General features: G+C 33.2%; 1 protein-coding gene across 1 annotated transcript in view; it reads right to left on the bottom strand.

Annotated features, from left to right (window-relative positions):
* The window catches only part of LOC119640256, a 104553-nt gene that overhangs the window by 56295 nt on the left and 34893 nt on the right, over positions 1–13365 (bottom strand). The gene's annotated exons all lie outside the window — the stretch shown is intronic.

Raw genomic sequence — 13365 nt, 5'->3', positions numbered from 1 at the left:
ATATGGACGGATTAGGCTTTCAAACCAACTATATCTCAATTGTAAGTGCTTAACATGAGCTCTGTTAAGTCGTTAACAGCGGTATGTTAACAGAAATGGTAGATGTCTTTACTAGTTAAATTCGAATTTATCTTCACACCCTTCCTCTAGCGAAGGCAAAAAAAAAAAAAAGCAACATAAGCTGCAAAAGATAAAAACTGAAAATTCAAAAGACGAAAAGATTCCAATACGGACTAACGGACCAAGAATGAGCCAATGCGCAGCGAACAGTACAGACAAGGGGCCCTGCAGGCGGACTAACATCATGTACCAGGTTACGGCTTGTGAGCGGAACACCTTAAAAAAAAATTTTGTTGTCATACAGCACAGCGCGTCAGAAAAGAAGAAATAAAAATCAAACCGCTCTACCGCAAAGTAGCTATGTATATGACAATTCTTTAGAGAAGACTCGACAGTTATAGATGAAATCGAAGACGAGCAATCTGGTGAAAGGAATGAAAATGTAGTCAACTTGAAAAATCTAGAGATAAAAGCAAACCAATTATAAAGACCAAAAATTGATAGCTACGAAATATGATTATTAAATCGCCTAATATTGTTAATGTCGCCGAAATGCAGACAGCTGTTGATATTAAGGAATTCAAACGGGCGAAAAATTACTTTCTCCATTTTTTTCTTCTCCTAAGAAATATTAGTTTGGGGAAAAAGAAATCCATTATTTTTATATGAACTTCAGGACTTTATTTAACATGCTTCGGATTGTCTGATTTGGGTCAAATATGCACCGTTTTGTTGTACGATTTGTTGCCATTTTAAAGGTAACTTCAAAATGCCTCTCTCATAGAAGTCCTGGTCTCTACTTGCAGAAAACTTTAGTCGATTTTCACAATCCTCCCTAGATTCCAATTTTTTATCATTAAAGAAATTTTGCAATGCAAGAAAAAGATGATAATCGCTTGGTGCCAAGTTCGGACTGTATGGCGGATGCATTAAAACTTCCCAACCAAGCTGCCGAAGTTTCTGGCGAGTCACTGTAGATGTGTGTGGCCTAGCGTTGTCCTGGTGGAACACGACACCTCTCCTGTTGGCCAATTCTGGCCGTTTCTGGTCAATCGCTATCTTCAAACGGTCCAGTTGTTGACAGTAGAGATCAGAATTTAGCGTTTGGCCATATGGAAGCAACTCATAATAAATAATCCCCTTCCAGTCACACCAAATGCATAGCAAAACCTTCCTGGCCGTTTGAGGTGCTTCACCGCTCTTTGACCACGATCGTTTTCGCACAGGGTTATCGTATGTGATCCATTTCTCATCTCCAGTCACCATCCGTTTAAGAAATGGGTCTATCTCATTCCGTTTGGCCAAGGCTTCGCAGATGGAAATTCGATCCATCATGTTTTTTTCTGTTAATTGGTGTGGCACCCAAACATCGAGCTTCTTTTTGAATCCAGCTTTGTGTAAATGGTTTAAAACTGTTTTATGGTCGATTTTTAGCTCCTGGGCGATGTTACGACTGCTAACATGCCGGTCAACTTCGATCATTTCGTCGATTTTATCGACATTTTCGACCACCGGCCTACCTGTGCGAGGTACATCTTTAACATCAAAAATTCCTGAACGGAATCTACGAAACCAAAATTGCACATAATTGGCTGTTACATTATCGGAACCATAAACACCATTCACAATTTTAGCTGCCTGGCTTGCATTTTCGCCTTTGTCAAAGAAAAACTGTAAAATGTGCCGAATTTTCTCTTTGTTCACTTCCATTTTTAACACGCTGTAACTTACAACTGAATGCACCAAACAAAAAACAGCAAAAGAATTTTTTTTTACTGCGAAATGTCACCTTTCCAACGAGCGTAAATCTGAAATTGTTTGATCGATAGTTTACGAGAAATCTATCAGTGCAGCCATCTACCGAAAAAATAATGGATTTCTTTTTCCCCAAACTAATATAAAGCCGATTTTCCAAAATCAGTTTCTGACCTGATGATTTCAATAGCTTTTTAAAAGCCGATTATTGGGTTTGTTTTGGAGAGCGATTCAATGGATGGTGAAAAGCGAGGACGGAAAACAATCATATTCCACTTTCCGGTAACATTACTTCGAAACGTTTCGCGTTCGATTTTGGAAGTGATAAAAAATATTAGTCGTACAAAAACTTTTTATAAAGAATAAATTTAACATATATTGTTGACCAACGGAAATGAAAGAATTACATTATTCATAATTTTTTTCTTACATTAGAGTACATAAATAGAGACCCAAGATTCATTCTTATATTATATAAATCTGTTAAACCATAGTCAAGCGCAATGAATAAGCCCTTTTACTAATTTATATAAATCCACATTTAACATGCATTCCTCTTTATAAAATGAATACCCTAGCAAGTACATAATATAACTGAATACATTCTTTTGTTAATAATTGTTTTCTACTATTGTATGCAAATACTCCCTGCAATATGAACTTATTAATTTAGTAGGAATGAACAAGTTTCACTTTTACTAATCTTCATTTATTGTTTATATTAAAGGCAACGATGGCCTTTTTTTGAATTCAATTATCGAAAACGAAGTAAGCTGTTTACATGTAATTTTTTTTAAATAAAAAAAACAACATCGTTCATATAGAAACAATACATAGAGATAATACAAAAGCCATAGAAATATTTTGCAATTTTGATACACACAATTCCAAATCTGCTAAGTTTTGCTAATAAGTTTTGCTCTTGTAACATCCAGAAAATTTTATAGATTCCGTAAGCTATAATTACTAATGAGCACGCATAGTTTTAGGATCTTACCCTGTCATAATAAGTTATTACATCTTAACGACATGATTTAAGAAAAGAAAAGATTGCGATGTAAGCTGCTAAGCTGTGAGAACGCAAAATGTCAAGAATGCTGCTGTCGTAAAGCCACATATACCCAATTTGCAAAGTTTGGAATAGCGAATAGAAGTGGCAAAATTCGGACTGACCAATAGAATATGATCAAGAGATTGTAAGGCTCCACACGTCCATATAAGATTATTTACTATATTAATTTTGAATAGATAAACATTACACCTCGTGTGATTAAACATCTGAAACTGAAAATTTTGTTAATAAACAAATTAAAACAAAGAGGACTCAATACGGATCCTTGGAAAATCGAAAATCTCTTTACAAAAATTGTCTTATTTGCCAATTTGTCTAAATTGATCAGGAATTTAAGTCTGATCGTCAACAAATGTACATTATTTACACTTTGTCTTAATTTTCTTTCTTTCAAACGAAATTCTAAAATTCTTGATATACTTTAATGATTATCAGAGAACTTAATTAACTCTGGCAAAAAGTTGAACAAAATTATGAAAATTATTATCGGGCTATAAACTCATTACATCTATCAAAAAATAGGAGAGGTAGAAGGAAATATAGAAAACTGCAAATGTCTTCAGAAATGTATTATACAAATAAGATTTGCCACATTATACATATATAAAATTATTTTAAAAAAATATATATATTTTTTAAAGATATGATCGTTTGTTACACGTGTGAAAACGTTTCAACGGAAACAACGAAATTCACTTAACTGATAAAACAGAAATATTTTAATTTTTGCAAACTGTTAACATATAAACGACGAATAAGGCGCGTTAATTATTCATTTACTCTACTTTGTTAAATAAAAATATGATATATTGCGGAATATTTGAAAAAAAATATTATGAGTAACTGTAAGTGGAAAATAATTACGTGCAAAATATAAAATAACTTAAAATAAATGAAGCGAGCTAAAAACCTCGTATATAAAGAAATATTTTTTATTATTCTATTGCGCAAATTTTAAAGCCACCGATGTAAATTCCACTGATTGACTCTTAAGCGACAGTTTTATAATAAAATTAGAAGAGAAATTAAATTCAGATCGCGATATGGTATGACTAACAAAATTTCGGCTATTATAAAATTGATATCATTTCAAATTGTGTAACAATTTACACTGATAAGTATTTAGAAAGTTTTTGAAAGTCATCATCTTGCTAATAGTATATATATATATATATATATGTATATTAAAGAAAACAAAACATATAAAGAAAAAACAAACATCGCCTGCGTTGATTCAAGTCATTTGGGTCTTAAGCGCATTTAACATTAACGCAGTTTCTAGCATTGCAGTGGGTCTTCGTAGTTGCTCCGCCACAAATCCTGTTGAAGCCTTTTAAAAGCCACCCTATTCTACTTGGCCCCTTATGTATCAGCTCCCTCGAATAAATGGAAACATTTTGCTACTTTTAAACCGTATCTGTCCATTCACCCATCTGTTAAAGCAAACAAAAATCTTCTAAGTATTATTTAGCCAATCAGAAATTAGGACAGATTTCGATCTAAAATTTGATCCAAAGATTTACCATGTCATCAAAAGACTTATTTTAAAAGTTACTTCGATCGTTTATTTGAGGAAATCGAAATAAACAAAAAAGTTTTATTGTTGTTGAGACACGGGGTATCCAAGATTGCTTCCACAGCATATATAAGCCCGTTAATTTTCTTTTCTTATTGTTGCTAGGGAATATTGAACCACATTCATTTGACAAGGCAGCGGAAGGCGATGGGCCCCGCACGGTTTCCAGTTCGCTTTACAATGTCGCCTTACTTAAGTCTTTGTATACACTATGTAGATAAATATTTCTGTAAAACATGTTCTAAGAGGAAATAGATATTCAAACTAGTAACGCAGCTATTCTTTCTTTTTAAGTTGGATATTAAGGTCGTCCACACATTTCTTTCCGTTCTATTAGCCTTCTAGCAGTTATGTTTACGCATTCCAAAAGTAGTAAGAATGTATACGTCTGATTTTCATACATAAATAGCATAAATAGCAGACAGGTATGAATGAATTCAAATATATTATATAGGCATTCAACAGGTTTCGTTGGACAACTGGTATCACTGGTACCAAATATTATAATTAATAACAATAACTACATAAACACATAGACAAAAGCATGCATATTGTACAAGATTATACAATATTTAAAAAATGCAATCGCTTAGCTGGACATAATAAATATTGTTAACCGCAACATGTAACGAAAATTATATGGATTAAAGAACTAAATAGAATACTTAATATGCGCAATATAAGAATAGATCGATTTAATATTTATCAAATATTTGGGTTTTCGTCCATTTCATTCAAAGATCTCTAAACCCACGTCTGCAGGAGGTGAATGTAAACTGTTTTATGTTTCATAAATGCAAAACAGGAATCTATAGTTTTACTATGCGAACGTTTAGCAACGCACACCTCTGCAGAGCAAACAATAAATACAAACAATAACATTCTTCGAAAGTAAAAATGCTATCTTTTTATAGTTGAATCTTTTACTAATCTGTAATATTTACGATATTACATTACATGTATAAATGAAAAGTGCATTCGAAAATATTAATTTATCAAATATGCGTAAGACTTCGCATTATTACAAATACATAAATATATAATATTTAAAATATATGACGTCTATATGTTATAATAAAGGAATGGTTTTAGTTGCATTTGTTGGTACTTTCGTCTGTTTGGCATTCAATTAATCTGTTATAATTATGTTTATCTCTTCTAAAAATTAAGACGAAAAATGTATAATACTCTGTTCCTCTTCTATGCTACGTTAGTTTAGTTTAAACAGAACACTAATCTGCACTCCAGCTTACGTTAAAGATGGACTCGAATAGCCTTGTGGAGAGCTAGGCCCTCACATTTGCGGTTTGAATTTTCCAATATTTTTAAAAACCGTAGTGAAGAAGTTTGCTAGACCGGCAAGGCAGGCTCCTATAGAAGGCTTCATCATCCTGTTACTAAAGTGGCCTAAAAAAATATTACTATCTATTTCCTTTCCTCTTTACCTATGATGTATCCCTTTTCTGAAATAAAATGTGCAGTACTGTAGGATATGCATTCATTTTTTTGGAAGAACTATATCCTCAATATACCTATTTGAGGCTTTGAATAGGTATGGTTCTGTGTAAAAAAATCCATTTGCAGAGAAACTTTACTGTTTCTCTTTAATTTGAAGGGTAGTCATGATATGCGCAGTTTACATCGGCCATAAAAATGAACATTAACGGTGGCCTCACTTAATGGGGTCGGCTGTCTGTGATGTATTATGGTTTATTAATGAAATCATCGCATGAGAAAACTGTGAAGCACAACTGATGCAATTGGAATGAAAGTGGTTAAAATATATCAAAATTTTAAATCGCGAATCTTCAGTGAAAAGAACTTCGGCGACCATATTGAAAAATTGGTTGGGAAAATGCTTCCAGTTCTAACCTGCACATCTGCTGTTCTCAGCAGAGGACACTGCTTCCAATTAACACGAGTTTCAGTACAGAATTTATGGTTGGTTGAACGCTAATAACGATATGCAAATATGAGTTCTTTAATGGAAAGCCTCGAATTCGCAGTTCTCCGTTTCGCGCTTAATTTGGATTTTGAACAAAGATGATAGACTTGGAACAAAGCAACTTATAACATCTTATAACGAGTCTTTTTTTCCGGGTATGCTTAGGGCTACCCAGGAAGTCCCTTTCCAACAAAATTTATATGAAAACTCTTGGACGTTCGTATTTTCGTTAACTTATATATTTATTATTTACGAGGAATTTAATCACTTAGGGTGTTTACAATTAGATTATACCGTAAGCGATAAGCGATATTATTTATAGAAGGGGAAAAAAAACCAGCGTGGTGATTCGCAACCCGACTCTTGGTTGCAATTGTTTTCCGTGTTTTATACGTACCGAGAGATTCTGTGAAAAACAAATACGCAGAAGTTGTTACAGCGACGAACCTCGGGCCTATAAGGCCACTCGTCCTTACATTCTATTTGTTTTTTTATTGTTCTTGCCCGTTTTAACGTCGTTAAAGAGAATATCCCACCCGTTATTCAGGAGTGACGCATAAGCCAAGACTGCCATCCTCCATCCGGAAAGCCAGAAAAAAATACCTTTTTCGGTAATGTCAAGCACAAATAAATACGTGTCTGCGCTTCCTTACCTCTGGCACTTATAACAAGACTGAAGGAATGCGACACGCTCTTTTATAGTCGCGATCACCTTCGCTGCCACGTTACAGAGATTTTTTGCCTGTACCTGTGTTACAATCTCGACGCTCCATTGTATATGTGGTATAGTGATACTCTTACGTATATCTCATTATTAATGCTATCTTAGGTACCAAATCGTATGATCGAACATTTATAGAAGCCGTTAATCCTTACTTAACAAGTACGATTCAATGTGCTAGCTGTTAATATATAAGCATGACAACAACGGTAAATAGAGAACATTCGCGACCATTGGGTACATGATTTTGCAAACCACAAGTGGGCATAGTTTGGACAACATTATAGCTATTGTTGTGCCCGTAAAATAATTTTCGCTTCATACCTTGTCCCTTGTTGGTTTATTAAAGAATTAGCAAGATTAAAAAATAAAGAAAACCGTCTATTTAAAAAATTCAAGAAGTACCATTAATTCTACCAATTTCATCCAATATTCCTTTATAGGCAGGAAGTACCAAGTATTAAACTTGGTTTGTTACCGTTTGTTAACATTAAACTTAATGTTTTTAGAATTTGTCAGGCTAGAACTTTCCGACTTGACTTTCGAACAGGCTTAAAACCTGTAAAGGTTTTATCCCACGGACACGCCACAATCGATTGTAAGAAAAGAAACACGAATGTTTTAGCCCATATAAGAACAAACGAACGGATAAAGCCACGGGCCAGTCTTTACCCTGCCCTACCCATGGTCTTCATCGGGCTACGATTTTCAATAGGAAACCCTTAAGTTGGGTCTGACTAAGTTACTTTCCTCTCATCAAACAAAAATTTCAACATATCTTTTTATATATTTAACGAAACATTTACAAAATAAATAAAAATTTATCGATTATATTAAAAGAAAAATTCTTATATAAATATTACTTTCAACATAAAGGCAAATGCAACAATATTAAGAATGAAGGAAAAGGAACGAAATATATATACACCTTACGCGAAGGCAGATATCGCATTACTTAAGGTAAGATGATGAATATATAATATCGATGAAGTCGGGCTGGCATTGTGGCACTGTAGCATTGAATATGATGATGATTATGTTTGATGATTGTTGACTGAGTAGTTGCGCATTCAAGACTTACTGTAGTTGAGCTTTCAAGTTATTTTCCAAAATATCGCACTGATTTTCATTTCACAACGTTGGCATTTTATGAAAGAAATAAATTTTTTAGTTATTATTCTTGTCGAATATGTACATTTTCGTTTTTTTGATGTTTCGATTGTTTGAATACATTCTCCTTGCATTTGAAGTTATGTATGAAACCAGAAATTATTTCGGAGAAAGTAATCACCGAATTTCAAAATTTTCATAATATGATTTTTTTACAGTACAATAATAGCTTCTTATTCGCGGTGTCGCTATTCGCGGATTAAAAAAATGCGACCCAATTCCCATATTCGCGGCTACAAATTTCTTTATTCGCTGATTTCGCTGGTTCCGGAATTGTTTTGTTTCTGAAGTTGAAACTTATTTAAAAAAACAGAATTTAGACACTTCTTGTTTTGGACAATGCACCAGGTTATCCTCGCGAACTTGAAACTATGCATCCAAACATCCCAGCCTCGACGGCTTTGCTTCAACCTATGGGCCAAGGATTAATTCAGGCCTTTAAGCTCTATTACATTAGACGAACCTTCAAAATCATATTGGATAATACGGAATGTAATCCTGATTTGAATGTTATGGAATGCAGGAAGAAATTTGAGGTAGCAAAATGCATCGTAAATATAAAGGAATCGTTGGAAGAACTGAAGCCACACAAATTGAAGTCATGTTGGAAAAAACTGTGGCCTGCTCTGACTGCGGAAAATGACGAAGAATCTGTGCAAGTTCAAACTTTGACTGCAACCATAGCTGAAATCGCGAATCGAATAGGACGAGATGGGTTCGAACAGATAGAATCAAGAGAGATTCAGGAATTGCTTGAATCGCAAGATGAAGATTTGACTGAAACCGACTTGGAGGAAATGTTAAATTCAGCGCCCATTGAAGAAGAGGCTTCAACAAGCACTGCAAACGTGACATCTAATTTGAGAAGTCTTAGTGAAGGTTTAAGAATGGCAAATGAGCTTGGCGATTTCCTTATGAACATTGATCCGTCTATGAAACGAAGTCTTATTTTCAAGTTGTTAATGCGACTGCTGCATATCAGTCTGAATTGAAGGAGCTTTTAAAAACTGCCAAGCAAGAGAAACTTACAAAATTCTTCAAACCATTGCCTAATTAATCAAAATGTTCAAAAACTTCAATTAAATTGATTTTTTTATATATTTGATTTTTTTTTATTTTGTCATTTAGAAACGTATCCCCTATAATCCCATATAAATTACCATTCCGTATTCACAGTTCCTTTTTTTATTTTGTCACCTAGGAACGTATACAGTACAATTCCATATAAATTACCATTCCGCATTCACAGTTTCTGTATTCGCGGCATTTTTATGGAACGTATACCACGCAAATGGGGAGCACCCATTAAAAAATGTCAAGCAGAATTAGAGTGTCAATTATAACCATATAGATATATGTTTATATACAGTATATAAGCACGCACAGCATCAATTGATCAAGTGTATCAATCAACATATCTCTTATTCGTATTTAATCATATAATATAGCATGTGATGTAACACCTTCGCTTTGCAACCTTTTTGAATAGACGTGTCTTTTTATTAATTATCTTTCCAAGCGACTTTTTATACTTTAAATATTACATTTTTCAAAACCGTAAAGCAGCTAAGCATTTTGATTTCAAATAAGTCATCATTCACTTTTCTTTTTGCTCAATTTTTTTTTAATAGCTCTCAAAAGCGTTTAATCCTCAATACTTATCTGTGTCATTCAACGATCCCTCCTTCCACTTTAAACATAGTTTGTTCACTCCCTGTTCATTGTTTTAAAAAATATCATCTTCCGAAAGCGTTTCTGATGTGGCTGTATTATTATGTTGTCTTACGATCCAAGCGCGATGTTAAGCGTAAAACATCTCATGCCTTTTGAAAGCTAACTGAAAAATAGCGTCAAACTTCAAGCTTTAATAACAATATCGCAGATATAATTCCATATTATTTATTAAGAGTTATTCGCAAGCATTTCTCTACTTCACTTTCTTAATCTTTTTATTTCTTGCAGCGTAGCATTAAAAAATTTTTTTTGTGACTTTTTTCTCCATTTATTTTCCTTCTCTTCTTCTGTCCGCTATGATTCATCCCTTTTTACCAGGCGTGCCAACTTCCCAGCCCTGTTAATTATTTTTCTCGCTCGCCATTTTTCGACGACCATGCGCACGTTAAGGAAACGTTCACTGTCGTTCCGAATTTCGTAATCTCAGAGGTAGAATTACGATGTAGATGAATAACTTTAAAATCCTCGTACTGAGCAGCTGTGGTTGGTATTTCATCTTTCATTTTTAGGATTTGTGCGGGCGAGATCTGCATTTTTGTGACTTGGATTTTCATTTTGGTTTCAATTCCTTCCACCGATTATTTATCATTAAAACACAAAAAAATTCAGGTGTTTTTGGTTTCAATACAACTTTCATCGATTATTTCTTATAAAAATACAGCAAAATTCAACTTTTTTTGGGTGTCAATACAACTTCCACTGATTATTATGTATTTGAAAATATTTATTACATATTTCGCGTTGGTTTGTGCCTTTGCATAATGTGAATAGTTTAATGCTAACTGTAGCTTATTCATAAGTAGAAGTCAAAATTGAAGTTTCAAATAAATATCAGACAGTCAAACAACTCCTACAATATTACATATTCATAACAGTTAAATATATATAAAGATTTTCTTAGTAAAATTATTATTATTATTATATATAGTCAAATTATTCCAAATGATGAGCCTTATTTTCCTTTGACGAAAAATGTGAGAATGAGCGTCTGAATTTGTTTACAATTCTCAATACTTGAACTTGTATTTGTATAAAAATTGGCCATGTACGAGAATAGGCGTATAAAAATTGGCCATGTACGAGAATAAGCGTATAAAAATTTCTTTCTTTTCACATATTTGAAAATCACTGCACACGTCTCTCAAAATGAGCAAAATCAACCAGTGTGTGTGTGAAAATGAGGCAAATCAATCCACACTACTCGGAAAATGAACAGAATACATATATTTTCTTAATAAAAGTAAACAAAAGCTAAGAAAAATTCTCCCCGCAACGTTTTTATTTTGTTTTTGTTTATATTTGGCACGTTTGCATGAAATTTTTTACAAGAAACGTCTCTAGCATAATTCTCTGATTAAATAAATTTTCCTTATCTTATACAAAAACGAAATAAAAATTTGGAAATATAACAAATATCAATTTATTTATTTATTTATTTTACGTGGATATTTTTCAATTTTTTCTATTATTATTCTTGTTGTTAATGAATTTAAATTGTCTTACTTTTCCCTCCACCATATGTTCATCGCAGAGTTTTTTTCAATATGTTGCGAATCCTCTACCATGAAAAAACACCTGTAGCGTAAAAATTGAACTGTCAACATTACCGAACATAAATCGACATTACCGAAAATTAATCGACAAGTCTCCCAAAATTGCCAAAAACCAATCGATAGGTTTCTCAAAATGTGCATGCGGACGGGATTCACCTTTAAGTATATATGTCTACATGTATATGAACATGTATAAAATTGCATTGTCTGGGATATTTATCGTAGAAGTAAAATAAGTATGTAGGTGTATAGGCATATTGCGCGGGCGGGTTGTTTTTCGAGAGAATTTATAACATGTTTCCCCAGGAAAAGATATATATATAAGATTGAAATCCGCCTGAGTGGCCGAGTAGGCAAGAGTCTCAACTAGCAACTCAATGGTCGTGAGTTCAAATCTCAAGTGCGGTAGAGTTTTAATAAAAGCCGAAAGCCTTAGATGCTAGTGCTTTAAGAGTTTAGTCTTAGGATCTATTCTCTGGCTAAATTTATAATAATAATAATAATAAGATTGATATACTTATATACATTACTTATATTGAGACGTGTATCACCGCTCTGCATGGAATTTTTTACTAGAAACGCCTGTAGCTTAACGAATCTCTGGTTAAATAAGTTTTCCTTATTTTATACAAAAAGCAAATAATATATAATATAAAAATGATATATCGTTTTTATATTCTTTTTACAGTAAATCGAGTAAACGAAAAACCTTCTGAACGTTCAGATGTGTAAATTAATAATAATTAATATAAAACAAACAATATTACATGTAAGTATGTGTAAAAAAAAAGAAACAAAACCGGGGTGTATCCTTAACGCCATGTGAATGCAATCGCAACCCCTTAACAATTTGTCTAAAAATTGCCTGATCTGAGAATAAGCGTATAAAAATTGCCTACATCTGAGAGTAAGCATTTCTTATTCTCAATAATTTGTCTAAAAGTTTCCTGCATCTGAGAATAAGCGTATAAAAATTGCCTACATTTAAGAGTAAGCGTTTCTTATTCTCAATAATTTGTCTAAAAATTGCCTACATCTGAGAATAAGCGTCCACATTTGTTTACAATTCTCAATTCTTGAACATGTATTTAAATGTAGTGAGCATATTTAATTCTATCTACGAATCATATCAAGGTTAATCGTTAGACAGTTACTTTAAATACGAAATGAGTACAGTTCGCATATTATAGAGAGTACCTTTGATAGATAAACAGTCGGATATTGAGACTAACTCAGGGATATCATTTAGATTTTTGTGAAGGTAGCTAAATGGGTTGAAAAATTTACAACTGCATCTAAATTGACTTAACTCTCCAAAAATAAAGTTTGTAGAAGACCGGCTAGGACCATTGAAGCTTATCTCCTATAGTCAATAGTACCATATGTCAACTTAACAAAAAAGGAAACACCAAGGATAAAGATATTGTTTAGAGACGTCCAGGCTTTGTTGACGTGCTATTGGTCTTAACAATATAATGGTGTGGGACGCAATAATGATGCTTTGGGGTAATTTTCGTTGCTTACTTGAAACGCGTTCACTGTTCCAAATGCATGATTTTGCAAATGCAAAATCTCGCAAATGCAAAACGTATACGATGTTCTTCAACATCTAACAATCGATAAATTGAGTAAACGACGTTATAAAATTTTTTTAGTCAATGCACTAATTAATAAAATGACAAGAAAAAAAAGAACAAAGCAGGAAAACGAAAAAGACGAAATCGAGACACTCACACTCATCAACTGCTAATGCAATGCTTTAGTTTCTTAAAACTACAA

Source organism: Glossina fuscipes, unplaced genomic scaffold, assembly GCF_014805625.2.
Source record: "Glossina fuscipes isolate IAEA_lab_2018 unplaced genomic scaffold, Yale_Gfus_2 116, whole genome shotgun sequence".
In the NCBI taxonomy this organism is placed as follows: Eukaryota; Metazoa; Arthropoda; class Insecta; order Diptera; family Glossinidae; genus Glossina; species Glossina fuscipes.
This window is presented reverse-complemented; position numbering and strand designations above follow the sequence as displayed.